The sequence below is a fragment of the Diadema antillarum genome, unplaced genomic scaffold (assembly GCF_040938485.1).
Source record: "Diadema antillarum isolate AM-2024a unplaced genomic scaffold, OU_Dant_1.0 seq00000188_RagTag, whole genome shotgun sequence".
Taxonomy (NCBI): Eukaryota; Metazoa; Echinodermata; class Echinoidea; order Diadematoida; family Diadematidae; genus Diadema; species Diadema antillarum.
This window is the reverse complement of record NW_027271252.1, coordinates 65,962-84,081: the sequence shown is the minus strand read 5'-3', so window position 1 is coordinate 84,081 and position 18,120 is coordinate 65,962. Positions and strand designations below refer to the sequence as shown.

Below are 18,120 nucleotides of genomic sequence, written 5' to 3'. Positions count from 1 at the left end.
TTGACCTAGTTTCACATGGAAGTCAGAATAATATTTTCTACGAAACTGAAACTAGATCTAACCCCACAACACTGGTATTTATGTAGTTTTTGTTTTAGTTTACGCATTGTTTTACTCTTCTGCCATCCACTGGCTAAAATACAATAGCAACGACTGTATTAAAGAGCTTATAATACAGTCCATGTATATTACACAGAGTCATTGTGTGAATGAATTAGTATAGATCGAGGCCACAATCCATGTATAGGCCTACACTTTAATTCTTTTCAAACATTAATTTTTAAAAACCAATCTCCTTCAAACGTTCTCACGCTATATTCTCTCCACATACCCACTCTCCCTATCTCTCCCTCCCCTATACCATCATATATATCTCTCTCTCTCCTTCTCCTTCTCTTTCTCTTCATCTCTCACTCATTTTATCTATACCTCTCTTTTTCTCTATGCAAGAGCTGCACTAATGCTTCAGCAATGGAGCATGCCAGATGCAAATTGAGTATCATGCTCAACAACATATCGCCAAAAAAAAAAAAAAAAAAAAAAAAAAAACAGTTCAAGTCCACGAAAGTTTACGGCTCCATGACAAACATAGTTCTGTAAATGGCTTATCCACATCATCTCAAGTATACACGTGTATAACAACAATGTGACTAACATACAATTATGCATGATGAGTGAGCATGCACCAAATAATTATAAACACGTGTTTGCTATACACTGAACACCGTGTCCACGTTGGCTCTTAATTATAAATTAATGTACAAACATACACCGGCACACATTATTATGGTAGAACCTAATTTATTCGAAATCGGACATGAATATGTAACAGTGGTATACAGAATTTCAAGAGCCACGTATGTGTTTTCATGGAACAATGACATCGTTGACAATCACGTGAAACATATGCAAATAAGATGGATGAAGATGATACTAATACCTGTCAACTATCATACATTTATTTGTTCTTTGTTCATAACTTAATTGCAATAAAACAAATTATAGAATTTACGTGACTGTCTAGCAATAAGCCAGTTCGGGGTTCCAGTTTGTGCATGTGTGTGACCGAAAAAGAACATTTACAGTTGTATATACTGAGAGACAGGCTGGTCTTAAAATTCACTGAGATACGCATCTGTGATGCAATGGTTATTAATATAATCCTTATCAATGGCGTCTGCAAGTATACTTCCACCTGACAGCAAGCCTGGTGTTTGGCAATGATAACAGAAAAAAAAACAAATTTTAATGCGTTCAATACAGCACAATGTGGTGGATGGTTCCAAAAGTGTTGATTGACGAACCATTCTGGTCATTCTATACGCAGTTTCATTCTTTGTTTGAATAAGAGTTCCATAAATTGCTAATAGAGTTGGGCAAACTGATGCCCTATGTCGCTTTGAACATGTTGAATTGAGTAAAGTTCCTAACCAACTGAGAAAATGAAAGGTCCAGTAAACCAAGTGTACCCATACACATGTATCTCAAAAGTAAACTGCAAACCCTTGGAATTTTCCCTTAGGTATAAACGTGCCACAGAAGTGATCACATCATGACCAGGACGTGATTTGTAGGTTACAAGTTTTTTTTCTCCCATTTTACACGTTTTATCTCATTTCCTTTCGTTCAGTTCATACATACTGACGATTTGTTGCAAATTATTTGAAACACGTAAAACTACGTGAGAAGGTGACATTCATCACCTCCTCTATATAACTTGCATAATTATGATGGCGTGGTGCAATGATTATCGCTGTGTAGCGAAAATATGCCGAACTAAATGACTTATACATACCATGAATATGACATTCGTATCAATTATACGGATAAGAAAGAGGCTGATTAGAGTACATGTATACAGAAATAACTATAGCTTCCAGCGGATGCTTGATAACGCAAAGTCATTGAACAGACAAGAAATAACAAAGTGATAGAAAACAACAACAACAACAACTATACATGGTGCAACACATTGGTGCAACTGCCCTACATCGACGTATAAAATAAGCACTGAATTGATCAGTGTTTTAGTAGTAGCCATGATAAAAAAAATCATGGGCGTACATACTCGAGCAGGATTCGAACCTACGACCTCCTGATCACCGTACAGGCGTCATCTCCACTATAGACCATCGAGCTTTCTCCCGACAGCAAGTGTTAGTTCTAATCCTTACAGCATGCAGTTGCAATGAAAACATCTCGACGGAAGAACTTCATGGATTTGAATAATGGTACCATCAATTCGGCTTTGGCCATGCATTTAGGTCTTTTCCTCATCAGTCGCTTGGCATTGTGGTCAGAGAAAAAGGGAGAGGGGCATAATAAAACCACTATACGATATCAGATAAAATTCACTATACAGTATAATGGATAACGACATCCGTTAAAATTGTCTCTCGTGCCTATTACTCCTTTTAAAAACAGCGCCTAAAATTTAAGCGTTGTTCTATAAATTCAAATTCATCATCTCTGTATTGCAGCAACACAATCCTGAAAGAGTCTCCCCACAAATATCCAATCAGCAGTTAACACAGATCAATTAAAAAACACTGTTGAAAACCTATTTGTTCCAAAAGAAGACCTCTTTATTGTTTATAGCTCTTACTTGATTTCATTGTCAGTGATCTGACAAGTTTAAAGCCATTGTTTATTAGTTTCGTTTTGTCCATTCTCTGTTTTGTTTTGTTAGGTAAATATTGTTGATTTCTTGTATTTTGTTAAAAATGTTGAAGCGCTTTGCGTCTGTTTAGAAAAAGCGCTATATGAATATTGGTTACTATAATGATTATAATGATTATCATTGTCATCATTATGAAACACCGATAGATCTGTCAAATTCTCGACAAAATCGAACAACTCATGATAATTTAAAAAAAAAGTTATGGCTTATTGTACGTTCCACGTATTTTCTCAACAACGACGATGACTGTTTAAGAGAAATTCCAGTCCAGTATAAGTTAGTCCATGGACCTACTACACACTTGGACTAGTAACGAAGGTCTTTCTTTGATCCTATCATCACCGCCGCCACCTGATTATGTGCATCTTAATCAGTACATTCAGGTGCTTGGATAATGATTGTACATCGTGCATCGTCAATAACAAAAGAAACATTTCCCTCATTACGGTCTTATTTTGCTGAGGTGCCTTTTCAGACTCATCTGCCTTTGAATAAACATCGATGAAAGGGATCAGCAAAGCCAAAAACATGACAGTTTTCCTGTTACAAAATTGATAATTACTGAAGTGGACACTTGTGGACAAGCATGTAACATGGCTTAATGATAGGACACACATGTCATCCACGGTTCCTGTCCATGTTTACTTCGGAACAATGTGCGAAAAATGGTGAAAATTAGATTACAAATCACAACCAACCTGCCAAAATAATTGCTTTTTCTCATAAAGTATGCACATTTCGCAAATGAAATTACTTGAGCGATAATTTCGCAATGTATACTTCAACTGCACATGCGTTTTTCTTGATTTAAGAGAATTACTATCTTCTGCGCATGTAATTTTTGTATTCCCCAAAGCGCCGTCTTGTTTTTATCCAGGCTGCCTGTCGGCGATGATGATGAGATCAAAGCAGGAAAGCATGTTTAAAATGCTTTTGTGACGCCTTTGACATAAGCAGGTGCATGAATTAATCAAGGCGCGATAAATGTCCATGTGTAGTAGGTCCATGGTTAGTCTGACGAGAAAGTAAAACCTTACAAGTGCAACCCATAAAATTTGATCAAAATTGGATAAAAATTGAGGACGTTATGAAATGGTAAAGTTTCACTAATTCATTCAGCACACTTCTCGTACAGTGAATATGAATAAATGCAAATGAGTGTGGGGTGACGACTGTAATCATCTTTATGGCAGTGTATACGGAAAATTCAATGCTTCTGACTGTTATTGAAATTTAAACCAAGACATTTTTCCTAGTTGAATAACCTAAGAATAATGATCAGTATTACTTGAGTATATAAGGATTTGAGACCATGGAGACTGAAGCATAAGATGCCTTTGAATGAAAAGCTGGAAATTTCAAAGATTTTATGCACAAACTAGAATTATAGAAAGTTGTGAGGGCATGACATCATGTTGTTGTTGTTGTTTTATTTCCGTACTAAAATCAACACATTTCATACATAAAGGTCAGTAAAGAAAAAAAAATACATATGGAGGGTAGCCCATTTTCAGTAGTGACAATGACAGTCACTTCTGGTCTTCCATGGGGCCCTGTACACAAAGATTTCATACAATCAAGGGACTGATGATGATAGAATAAAATATACACAAACACAAATAGAACGGTACATACATTACTACATTGTATATAACTACATATATACCATATTATCACACATTGTTCAAAGGTTTGAAGCACAAAAAAGATCAAATAGAAAGGATTTCGGTTTTAACTAAATTGAACTTAAAAACGGGTAAAGAGGAAATTTGACGCAAATCATTGGGTAAGTTGTTATACGCTGATGCACCTCTGTATGAAAAAGATCTCTTACAATAATTAGTTTTTGGCCGAGGTAACTGTAAATCGTTTTGATTACGGAGAGAGTATGGTGATGTCTTGTACTTAAAAATATCTTTCATATATTCAGGGGCCATGTTATTCATAATCTTATCCATAAATGAAAGCAGATCATCACTTCACTATTCGCATATTCTTATTAGTGTTTAAGCAGTGATTCCTGAAAAGTTGGCGAAAATACAAAATGTCATAACTTCATTATTTCAAACTCCGATTATTGATCAAATCTTCATTGTTGTGCAAAGATAATTTTACTTCTTCTTTTCAGACTAACTTTCAACTGCACTGGAATTCCCCTGAGGCAGTAAGATCACTGTTTATGAATTCATGAGAACGGTTGCCTCGGTTGATAGAAACATATACATTTTGCATGCGTGGGAAGAGACCTTAAATTCAGATGAATTACATACACCTGATTAAAACCATTGCATTTGCACTACACTAAAATATCATTTTCATCGGTAGCGATGAAATTGTCACAATGTGAATGTCACATCACAATTATACTCAGGGACGGATCTAGCTTTTTATAAAGGGGGGGGGGGGGTGGGTGGTATGCGAGGGAGCGTAGCGACCGAGCCCGAGCGAGCGGAGTGAGCGAGGGGGGAGGATGTGGGAGGGGGTGTCCCCCTCCCACAGTAGGGAGAATTTTTGAAAATCTGTGTGTGAAAATGGCGTTTTCTTGCATCTAAAACATCACTATTTTTGGTATAGAGGTCATTGCCAAATTAACCCCCTGCCCCATGAAAATTTGTAAAATTTAGTTGCATTTTCCTGCAATGTAAGGCCAGTTGACAACACAGATACAAAGAATTGGGGACCTTGGAATAAGCACTGTCAGCCTTAAAAAAAAATAAAAAAATAATAATAATAAAAAATAAAATAAATGCATAAATAGAAAAAATAAAATTACAAGTTAGAAAAAAATAAGATTAAAAAAAAATGGTCCCCGGATTTTTTTTTTTTTTTTTTTTTTTTTTTTTGGGGGGGGGTTTGCAAACCCCCCCCCCCCCCCCCCCCTCTAGATCCGCTTCTGATGCTGGAACCATCACCAGTTTTAGCATCTATTCGCGAGGAACGACCAATTCGCAGAGCTTTAGACGCTCTGGGTGACTGTATATCACCCCCCCCCCCCCCCCCCCCCCCCCGACGGCCTTACCCCCACCCAATCTGGAAAAAGGGGATCCCCCGTTCCCATACATCCTCCGGACTCGTTGTTTTGTTTCTCCACCAAGCCACGCCCACGGTCACGAAAATCAAACCCAAGACACTGCACTGATTGCCCTTTGGCTGTCCGATTCCCGAGTCTGATTACTATCTAACCAGATTGCGATCGTTGGAAGACACGGGCCGGTGCGTGGTATCCTACGCTCGTTGATCGTATCCTCGATCTATCGTCATCGTTCGACTTTTATATCGTCAAGTTCACGTTCGTGACCTGTGTGCGCCCAAGCACCAAGTGCAACGCCCACCGGCTTTCACGTCACAGGAGCGGCGCGTCGAGCAAGGTCAAACAGCGGTGAAAGTCGCCCCGCAACGCTCCCCTGCCATGCCAGTGCCTGCACCCTGCTCCCTTTCCTCGCCCCTCGCGACCGCCGCTAGCAAGCTGTACCCGCCGCCGCTGCCCCCGATACGAGTAGAAGAGCTCTGTTCAGCGTGGCTAGCTGGCTGTGAGGCAGCTACTGAACTGTGCAGCCGCCAGTGTTGGCGCAGGGTCTGACACGCTGTACTGATTTTACTAGTGAGTGACTGTTGTATACTGCAGCAGGCAATACCAATACTAAGCTGGTAGTGCAGTGCAGCATATTTACGACTCTGGAAGCTGTGTCACTGACTCACAACCTATACCTAGACCTGGTAGTGGTAGACCTTCTACTGCAAGATCCTACAATCGTTGAAGACAACGTTCCATTTTAGCTGTTCGTGAGGTTACTATTACTCTAGATTTCATCTCTGAAGGACTGATTCTGACGATCACTTCTCAGCAACGTTTACAAGAAATTGCATGCAGTAAAAAATGCCAGAGGCAGAGAGCGGATTGCGAAGACCCGAACACGTTGTCTGATGCGTCTCCATACAGATCTATAAACTCTACGAGCTCTGGAGAATTGTCGTCATTTACCTTGTGCTTGATGTCTGTAGTCCAGAGGTCTTTGTTTAGTTTATAAACTGTGGACGGACGGACCCAGGCCCGGCATGGTGGTGTCCATGTTATGTAGCTGATCTGCAAGTAAAGATATCAACTTTATTCAAACTGTAAAATTTTACAAAATCTGAATTCAACAACCTCGAGCTCAACACTTGTAGAAATCTCCAGTTCAGTGATCACTGATCAGTCTCAAGGTAGGTGGATCATTTAAACATTCAGTAACAGTTACAGGATATTGTTTGAGGTGGATGTCTGAACCTGTGTAAACACCACACTCTCATTCTTCAATTTAGGCATACATTACATGTACTGTCAATGTTTGTTTCTAGCCATCATGACGTTAATGGCTGTCAGTATTCCCCGATGATGTAAGAATACAACTGTATTTTACTGTATAAATGGCTGTTCCAAAATAGTGTAATAGTCATACATTATGTTGCTATTCCGTACTCCTTCACCCATGCCAAAGTTGATTCTTCCACTACCAGACATGTAAACAAAAGCAGAACGAAGGCAAAGGTCATACTAAGTGTACTGTCAGCTATATTTACAAGAAGGCCCTATTAGCTATTTATATGGGCGAAGGATTTGTACCCATATGACCTGGAGTGGAGTGATTAAGCAGTCAACATTTGTTTTATATTGAACACAATAATACTTTACAATCATGTTTAATCTCCATCGGGCTATGCAGCCTATCACAAAGATGACTTTGACTCGTGTGGTTGTGTTGAGGTTAGTGTGTCATTCTACAATGTATACATGACAGAGCTGCAGAGGCTGATGTGTTAGTGATGTGAGGTGATGTACAAAGTGTGTACTTGGTGCATGTTTGATAGTCTTCTACTCAAGATCTCCCTCCAAAATCAGAGTTCTAACTGCAGGTGCGTTGCAAAGAGTGGTCTACTTGTAAGAACCTCTAGGATTTTTTTTTTTTTTTACTACAACTGTAAGTTTAGAATCTACAAATGACAGAACTTGGTAGATTATTCCACTCGGGTACCCAGTATTGGTTGTTGAGCAAAGGCAAACTTGTGTAAGGTTTTTTTTTCTTTTTTCTTTATGTTTGGATCAGTCCTATCATTCATACAGTTGTACCTCTGCCAAGGAGGGTATGTTTGTGCCAGCATTGGTGTGTTTGTTTGTTTATTTGTTCATTTGTCTATCCCTTTGCAAAATAACTCAAAAAATTGCAAATTTTGCAAAGTTGTGATTTGGATAAAACTTGCTGGAAAGGTTGGTAATGACACAAGCAACATATGATTAAATTCTGGTAGCGATCCGGGAATTCTTATGAATTTTTTAAAGGATTTTAAAAAATCTTTTGACAGGAAGGGTCAATGAACACTGGAGTTCAAGCTGTGCGTGTTTGAGGTAAGTATTAAGCGCACTAAAGTGCATGCTCTGCTTGGACGAGGTGCCATGCAGCTGGAAGCTGATGACATTAACAAAAGACTGGGAAATTGGGCATTTTTCAGCTAAAGACATAACAATTATACATAATATGTATGAATGGAAATCATTGATCTGTACATGTATGGAAGAACAAGATCAATGGTGGGAATGAGCTGCTTGGTGGAGGTCTGCACTCTCAGAGTGCTTTTCTAGTTCCTTATGATATGGTTACTATTAATGCATAAGATGTACTTAAAGTGAAAAATTAATCTCAGGACATTGCAACAAGCTCAGTTCTGGATCTTTGGCGCCATGCTGATTGTGCACACTCGTACTGTAAAAGTGGAAATTTTCGCAGTGTAGAAATTTTCGTGCATTTCGCGGTGTAGAAATTTTTTGTGCATTTCGCGCAACCAGAAACTAGCGCGAAAATAAAAGCATGCAAATATTTTTGCATGCCATACATGTATGTTCCTGTGCATGATGTCCTGATTTTGCAGAATTAAAAACACACAAAACTCTTCTTACACGGCGAAATGAAAAACTAGTCGCGCGAAAATATCCACCTTCATAGTATGCCCCTTGTTGACAAACTGGACCATTTCAGCCAGCTGATCATACTTGTCATTCTACTTTGTTCTTTTGATGTCTGCTAGACCCGGGAAATGAGCCGATTCGGTTCACTTTGGTTCGCTTTTGAGTGTTTGAACACACTCTAAGATGGAATAGGGGTCTCAGACACTTGGACAGATATTGTATATTTATGAGGATGTACTCTAAAGGGATTTGTAGGCAGCCTCTCTAAATGATTGTGTTTTTGTTAGTTGATACCTTCACCATGTTTACTACAGAAATTCCCATATTGCCTAAGTTTATGGGTATTTTGATATTTTCCATGTTTCAGTACTCAGATTACATGTACATAGTGTCTTTCAGTGGATTTGGACCAAGAGGATTGGAGGTGCTGGTAGACTACAGGCTGTTCCTGTAGGGACTTACCCCCATAAAATCATCAAATTTCTATCTTTTGTTCCTTTTTCTTTTCTTTTTGCATAAAATGATTAGAGGGTTCTTACTTTTGACCAGCACAACAATTCCCCTGCAGGCTTGAGTAATTGAATGTTTACGGGCAGAGAAACTAAGTCAAAATGGTAAATTTCAAAATTGTTGCTTGTGGTGCATATGCTGTGAACAGAACTGTTTGAATATCAGTCATCTCTTGTAATGGATGAGAAGTTGTAATTCCAACCCATTAAATTTCATTTGTTTTGTTTTTTTCAAATGAGCCTGTAAGTGTACATGTAATTTGGTTTAATTGTTGGTTGCAAAATCAAGAGTTTTGAGCTATGTACTACTGCTTTACATCACACATAGGCAAAGAGCAGATTAGTATATCTAGAGTGACACTTGAAAAGTGGAAAGATGAATATAGTTGCACATAATTATAAATGTGGTTATTTTGACATCGAGTTCTTTTCTTATCCGAATGGTTCCAACTGTGTCATATCATGCCTCAGTTCTTAGATTTGACCTCGTAAAGGAAAATTAGGTTTGTCAAAATTAATTCTTTTCATGTAACCTGATTCCCACAAAGGGTTATCAGTGCAGTTTCCCTGGCAAACCTAGAGAATGTGCAATCTAGGACTAGGACTCGAATTTAGACTAGAAGATAGGGCCATAACTCATCCTTATTCTATCAAATGAAATGCAAACAACCTGTAAAAAAGCAGCAACAACAATGTATTTTGCATTATAGTTTCCTTGAATATTTAGTGTATTGCCTTTCACATCAAAGACCAGATACAGACACGTGTAAGTTCTGACCTTAAGATGTTACAGGTTCATTCATATGGATTTTATCGTGCATTAACATAATTGTGACTTCCATATTATAGTGATGCCTCTTATCATAATTACAAGTATGGAGGTGAAGATGATAGAAACTTTTGAATAATGTATGATTACATATATAAAAATTCTGATGTTAATGATGATTATAATTGGGTAGTGTGAAAATGGATATACCAGCAACAGTGAAACAGATGTGCACCAGAAAAAAAAAAAAAAAAAATTTAAAGAGCTAGAGCTGGTGCGGCATTCTTTGATCTACCAGTGATATTAATGACTGTGCTACATGTAGATGGCCTGGTACTATGAAAACACGTTGTCCTCACTTCTCACTATTTAGGGCCATGTTACTTCGTAATAAATCATGAGCTGTTCAAGTACAATGTACAACTTAATAATCAATATGATAAGATGATATAGTGGATCTTTTGTTTGGATGTGCTCTCAATTGGAAGGGTATTCTGGGGTGTTCTCCCATGGGCTTAAACATTTGTTGAAATCTGCACAATGCTTGAAAGCTGCTTGCTGAAAGCAAATGGCATATATTGTGATACCAAGAGATAGAATGTTTAGTGATATAATTATATGTGACCAACTACATGGACAAGAAAAGGATCCGAAAGTCGAGGGAGGTTGATTTTCTGAAAATGACACATGTGACGTTATTGCCTTACTTTTCCGCTTTAATATGATCATACAAATGTAACACGACTCATAAAAGTACTCTGGTGTGGAGATGTTGATGATTTCATGAGACCATGTTGAGTGGTCTAGAAGATTAGCGTTTAGAGAAAACCGCCTTCAAAGTTTTCTTTCCAATGCAATCATGATCAAGGGGAGGTAAAACGGTTTTAAATTGTGTACATACAATAGAAGGTTCGCTCATAGCAACTTCCACAATGTTCATTCAAGCGTAGCAGCAGCAGTCTACACACAGCCAATCAGTAACCAGGATGCCACGCACTGACCTATAAGATCACTCCCTCGTTGCTAGGGGCGGAGTCTATCTGCAGCGCTAAATCCAAATCTTTCGACACGTCTCTGTTCCGTTGAAAGTCAGAAAATCATGGCCCAGAAAATGCTACTTTCTTGCCTTTCCTTTTAAGATCATTTTGCTTCGAAATTTGGGCCGAAGATAGATGAAATATTACCGTAGATTACAACACTATGCCAGCAACAGAAATTTGATGATTTTGACTGATTTTGATGATCTGACTTAAAACTCGATTTTCTCGGCTCAGCCTTCAGCAACTTTCGGATCCTTTTGTTGTGGCGGGTCACACATTTGTATTCTTTTTTTTTTTTTTTATTGGGGGGGGGTTGCAGTTTATGAAAATGAATGATCTGTGTGCAACTTGACATACCTAGAATCATAAATGTTTGTATTGTGCAGTGCACACAAATAGAATTTGTTATTTATGGAAGCAGCAATATACCGAAATCAATTATAGAAGCGGGTTTAGATTTGAAAGTGCTATTTTTGTGATCTGGACTGTTTCTTGGTGGTGGTCAGTGCTGCAATTATGGAAACTGTTATTTTTGTGAGGGTTTAATATTCATGAATTTCACAAATCACAGTTGGACCGGGAATTTAACAACATGCAAAAATATTGCCATGTGCTACATATACATGTAGGATACTAGTAATAGTGCACTTACAACTTGTATGAGAGCTCAGTATCAATTCATGAAAACAATATCTCGCAAAAATGACTGTCGTCTCCACATCAATTTGTGAAAATATCTTTATGCAAAAACAACAGCTTTTACTGTACTTAGTGAGTTTGCACATTCAGAGTTAAACAAGTCTAAATTAAATGTGGACTGAGTGAAAGGAACAATATTAGTAGAACACGTTTCAGTGAAGTTTGAAGAAGACATTCAATTCAAAAGTTATTTGTTTGTTTGCTTGTTTGTTTGCTTTTATTTCTGCATTCAATCAGATGCAATTTGAATGCAAACTTCAAAAAGTACAAAGACAAAGAATAACAAGTGCAGTGAAATAAATCGATAACAGTACATAAATAGATTCACATAGGTGATTGCATTGAGCAATGTAGATACACAGAAACATAAAATAAAATATACAGTATTTTTCAGTAAACAGCAGAGATAATTGAATGCAGGAGACCACCATCATAAGCGATTAAGCTTGAAATGGATGGAGGCCTCATAAAATGACTATCCAACGACATAACTCTCTTGGAGGAAGGTGATCAGGTGAGTGCAGTGCAGTTGCAGGTGAGAGTGCAAGATGCAGTTGTAGGAAGAAAATTGAGATTGACAATAAGATGACAATCTATACTATAAATATTTGTTAGCTCAATTGTTATGAATTCTTTAAGTTATGAATTAGTTATTCAAAAGTTATGAATTCTTTAAGTTTCGTCACTGGATTTAAAGAAGACTGAACAGTTCATGATGTCATGTATTGACACAACATAATTCTGAAAGAGAATAAAGAAATTTCAACATATTTTCATTTTTCTGGCATAATGAAAGAACACTTTTAAAGACTTTTCCTCTTTAAGAAAGGGGGGATGATGTTACCCTTGTACACATACAATTTGTATGTGTAGTATAATACCAGTACCAAGCTGATGGAATGTGTACTTTTCATGAAAAATGAATTTTGTGGAACTCTTACTTACTGTTGTGCATACATGATGTCATGAACATGAAAAAGTAAAACTTGAATCCCCATCTCAACCCAAACTACAAAATACCATCCCTACTTAATTACACATGCTGCAGCTGTGCAAGTACATTGTACCGTGGACCTACACACATGGACATTCATCGTATCGTTCATTTATTCATGCACCCGTACATCTCAAAAGCGCCACAAAGACATTTTTAGCATGCTTCACAGCTTTGATCCCATTATCGTCGCCGCCAGCAAGCCGGGAGAAGAACAACACAGAGATTTGAGAAATCTAAAAATATATGCGCAGACGAAAATAACTCACAAAAATCAAGTAAAGTGAATATGCAGTTGTGGTGTATTTTAGGAAATCATACCTCAAACAATTTCGCTCGTGAGAAGCAGGCAGTTTTTAGAAGAAAGCTAACATTTTTGAAGAATGTTGTCATTTTTAATCTCAATATTTCACTTTTCTCCAGCTTATTCCAGAGCAAAAAGGGACGGTAATGGTAGAGAAGAGATATCTTGCTATGAGGCAAGGTCTTAGTATGCATGTGCGAAAATGTGCGAATTAGCAATTACCCATCTTTTGACACAAAATTTGTAATGATCTCAGGTTTGCTGCTCCTCATTATCTGTATTCATTCAAAGGCATTTCCGTCTGAAAAAAGGCACATCAGCAAAACAAGGCTGAAATGAGGGAAACGATTCTTTTGTTAGTGACGATACATGACTACACAATCGTTATTGCCAAGACACCTGAATGTACTCCTTAAAGATGTACATAATCAGGTGTTGGTGACGATCATTACATCAAAGAAAGATTGCTGTAAATAGTCCATGTTTCCATGATTCTACAAATACTATTCTGCAGGAGATATCTGAGAAGTACTTGCCCTGATGATTTAATTAACAACCTGTGTCTGCACACACGTGAGATGATTTTAGTGTAAGCTCCAATTTGCACTCCAAATTAATGCAGGATGTAGAATGATCAGCTTTGTCTAACCCCAAGAGGGGGGGGGGGGGGGGGGCTGTCCATACGACCTGCTGAGCACCCAACATCAAAAGAAAAAAGTGTCATTTTAAATAGTCTGCTCTTTAGGGGTTCTGGGTGTATTTTACCAAATATGTTTTCAATATTCAGGGAGGTAGAATTGAAAAGAATGACCATCTACCGTGTATGAGATACAAATTTCCCTTGATTTATTTGATGTTTAATACTTGTAGCAACCCCCTGGTGAGCACACATTCTCACTAATAGTCTATTCAAACCACTCAAAATGGCTCTGCATTCTGAATGGGTTGTATGCTCAGAGACACACTGCACATATCTACAATTGTACTAGTATTCTGCCCTGGCCTCATCTTGTTTCCTACGTGCCATTGGCGTACATCGGTACACGTATACTTCATTGCATTGGATATCCAGTATAATCTGCAGGCAGAAAGCATGCATTATGCATGCAGTGCTCACTGCTTCAGTACGTCATGGAAGAGAGACTGTTCCAAAAAAAAAAATGTGTGTACGATGGCCTGATACTGACTGCCTTAGGTATTATTTATGATTGATGAATGCTATTGTGCACGTATGCAAAAGTCTTTCTTTTTTTTTGCCACACTGCACTGCTGTACCAGTAACTGTTGATGTGCATAGTGAGTCTGTAGACACAGTTACGGGAAAATCAACCTACTGTATGAAAAAGTTATGAATCTTTAAAAAATAGAATTCACCATATTTCTTGGAAAATAAAAGACTACTTGACTTACAATTGTACCTTTTTTCGGAAAGCAGAAGATAGTAATACCCAAATTTGTGTCATTATTATGAGTTGAAGAGATGTTTACTTTTCACAACAATGAAATTTGGTGGAATTTTCTTTTTATTAATTTCTAAATGCAGTAATGTCACGAACTGTTAGATAGTCTTCTCATCCAGTGATGGTGGCACTAAAACTTTAAAAGTTCATAACTTTTGAATGGACTGTCAGATTTTCTTCAATCTTCACTGATGTGTTTGAATATTTGCTGCATTCACTGTCTATTCCACACATATATTTGGGTGAAATTTTCCTGTAAGCTGAGGATTAAAGGTCTAACTCAAACTCTGCTGTTTCGTGCGCATTGATAATGTAAAGCTGAAAGAGGCAATATCACTAAAAAAAGTGTATCTTACATCTGAACTGGGCAACTACTGTAAATCGAGGAATGTTCGTGTGCATTTTAATTTCGCAAATTTCGCAAGAGCCAAGATTCGCGAAATTAAAATGCATGCGAAAGTTCTCGTTAACACGATATGCATTGAAGTTTAGAGGCAACTCGCAAACATTTGATGCTGCGAAAAAGGCTGTCAGCTCCAATTCGCGAAAATTTCATGCCTTGAAAATATTGTGTTCTACAGTATATTTTTGTTTGCCCCAGTTTCAACCATCATCATTATTGACTGGTCAATAACTTTGTCATTGCTCGCTCAGAAAAGTGAATGGCAGAATAGAATGTCATATAACACACAGTTGCTACATATTCTTTGTGCAGAAAACTGATTCCACATGCTGTAACACTTTGTTTTGTACTTGTTACCTTTTAGTATTTTTCAGCAGGATGCCAGTACAGAAGTGTCGTAAGGCCAGGGTATAAATCACCTTCAGTGATAGATCTAGTTCACCTTATGGTGCATCATCCTTTTTATAGAAATTAATCATTAAAAATGCCTGGTATTTCATTTAAAAGGATATGGAGAGAAAAAAAAATCAACAATGAAATCTTTTGTCTTTTTGATGTGAATGGATATTACCATTTGGCACATGAGTCGCTCTCCCTTGTGTTGGGTAATATCTGTGTGTGAGTAGTTTTTAGAATAAATAGTAAAATCCACTGTATACTATCTTTTCAGTCTGAACAGTAGACAAGCAACTCCTATCCTCACCCATCCAACAGTCAACTTCACATTCCAGAGAGTTCATGAGAAGAGAATGCATTCTTTTTTTTTTAATTCATAAGAATAGGGGGTTGATCCACCTAAACTAATGATGGCAAAATAGAATTCTAAAATCTTGAATAACATTACCAATTCCTACAAAATCAATTCTAACTTCATTATTACATTCTTGCAAGCAAGTGAAAAAAGGAGTGGATACATATTTTCTTTTAAAGGGATAGTACAGTATTGGTGGAGACGAGAATTTGGCTTTTAACTTTTTGCGAGATACCAAGAAAACACTTATGATATAGTACAGAGCATACCATTTTAAGAGGAATTCAAAGTTTATTTGATGAAAATCAGGCTTAGAATGACTGAAACATCAAAAAACAAAGTAAAACAAAGCGATCGTAATAAAGTGTGGGTCCCACACTTTATTAGAATCGCTCTTTTTTGGATATCTCAGCCATTTCAAAACCAATTTTCATCAAATAAACGTTGAATTCCTCATAGAATTACATGCTCTTTCATGTTTCATAAGAGGTTTCTCATTATCTCACCCAAAAATGTTAGAAACCTGAAATTAGGTCTCAACCAAAACTATACGATCCCTTTAATACAGATGTTCAAATTAATGAAACATCACAAAACCAATGGGAAGTGAAAGAAATGATTTGACATGTAAAATGTTCAAGATTCATTGAGTTTGTCTAGATTTGGAAGGAAGGGAGAAAAAGTGCATTTACATGAAACACTGTGAAAAAAAACCCACCACACAAACAAACAAACAAACAAACAAATAAGTGCAAATCAGTATTGCCTGATGCTTAAAAATCCAAATATAGTCTTCACACTTATGATTTGTTTACTGTTCAAATATCTTTCATTTCCATTTCCATTTTCCTCTTCACTTATTACCAAATTCTAATTAAAATGCAAAGAACATAGGAGGGAACATAACATTACATTGGATTACATGTACAGCATAGGCCTACATTTGGACATACGTGCACACACACACACACACACGAGATAGTACAAATTGAGAGAGAGAAAAAAAAATGAAATTCTATCAAAGATATATAGAGGAGCCAGCAGAGGCCATTGAACTTTCTATGGCTGGGCTCCCACTTGAGACTACATGTACAATTTATGTATAGAGTTACATACATTTAAAAAAACTACAGTGTTCTAGACAATCTCAAACAAAGGACAGGTGAATGTATTAAAAGGTGAAATGTAAGTTTTCATTTACACACACAAAAAAGAAAAACAATTCTAGGACAGAAAAGAAAAATTCACATGGGTACTCCAAAAAGCATGAAGAATATAAACTTTTGAAAGTTTTTTTTGTTTGTTTGTTGATTTTCTGTAAAAGTTTGCTGAGTGTTTCACTAATCCCTAATTGCATTGCTAATTCTACCTGATATCTTCTGTGGAAACTTCGTGTTTAACCCGCTTTAAGATGAGTCCCAAGAATACTCGGGCATACATGTATGTCTGTGGGAAATGTGTGCTATAGCAAAATCAGTCCATCCTCAATGGGTTAACAAAAACACAAAGATTTATGATAAAATGTAATGTGATACCCCTATTGGGGATTTCAATGCTCAGATCTATATCTAATAATATTATCCCTCAGTTTGTGCAATATGATCCATGTTGAGTTTAAAATTATTGTGGAGTAGTTGGTTAAAAAGAATGCAAATTTTGATCGATAAAAATGCTTAGATGGTTCTTGGCTTCAGAGTTTCACAGTGTGTAGGCCCTATCTAACTTTTTAGTTCTTTCTTAGACCCCGTTTAATACAGTGAGTGAAAAGGCCGGGCTTGGCCACGGCCGAGCCAGGCCTTCATTTCACTGTAAATGCACAAAAGGCCAAATGCGGTACCAAAATTGGCGTGCATTTGGCCAAGTTCTGGAGGTAGTCTCGAGCCCAGCCTTTTCTCACTGTAAGCGCACACTGGGGTAAATGCGGCACCAAATTGCGACCGGCGCGCTCCCAATAATATAGTCAGTTGTTTACAAGCAGAGTGCCACTACGACAAAATATTGAAAGGTTTGAATTAAAAGCCCAGGCTGAGCCCGGCACTGTTATGGACAAAATTGCGGGGCCAAGTACTGCAATTGAGGCCTTTGTCGCCAATCGGAGGCCTTTGCTGAAGGAAAAATCCTTTGCAGGACAAAACCACCTTAAACTATACTAGTTTTCGATGTTGGGGGCGTAAATATCCTGAATAGCGAAATAGTACGGGCAGAGGGTCTGGAAGCCAGACTAAATTTGGTACCCCATTTGGCCCAGTTTGCGTTTACAATAAGAAAAGGCCGGGCCGGGCTCGAGACTACCTCCAGAGCTTGGCCAAATGCGTGGCCGATTTTGCCCCGCATTTGGCCTTTTGCGCGTTTATAGTAAAATGAAGGGCGGGCTCGGCCGTGGCCGAGCCCAGCCTTTTCACTCACTGTAAACGGGGTCTACACTGTATGTGACCCTCCGTAAACTCCATTTCCCCTAGCTTTCGGATCAATTCCCAGTGTGTGTGGTACACTAAAGGTTGCACATTACCTGGTCTATTGCTAGTGCTGCATGTAAATGTATATTTGTATTTCTTCGTGTTCTGTGGTTT

The 18,120-nt window shown here is 37.8% G+C and overlaps 1 pseudogene; it reads left to right on the top strand.

Annotated features, from left to right (window-relative positions):
• Positions 1-6,813: 6,813 nt before the first annotated feature.
• The window catches only part of LOC139728623 (vitamin D3 receptor-like), a 74,775-nt pseudogene continuing 63,468 nt past the window's right edge, over positions 6,814-18,120 (top strand).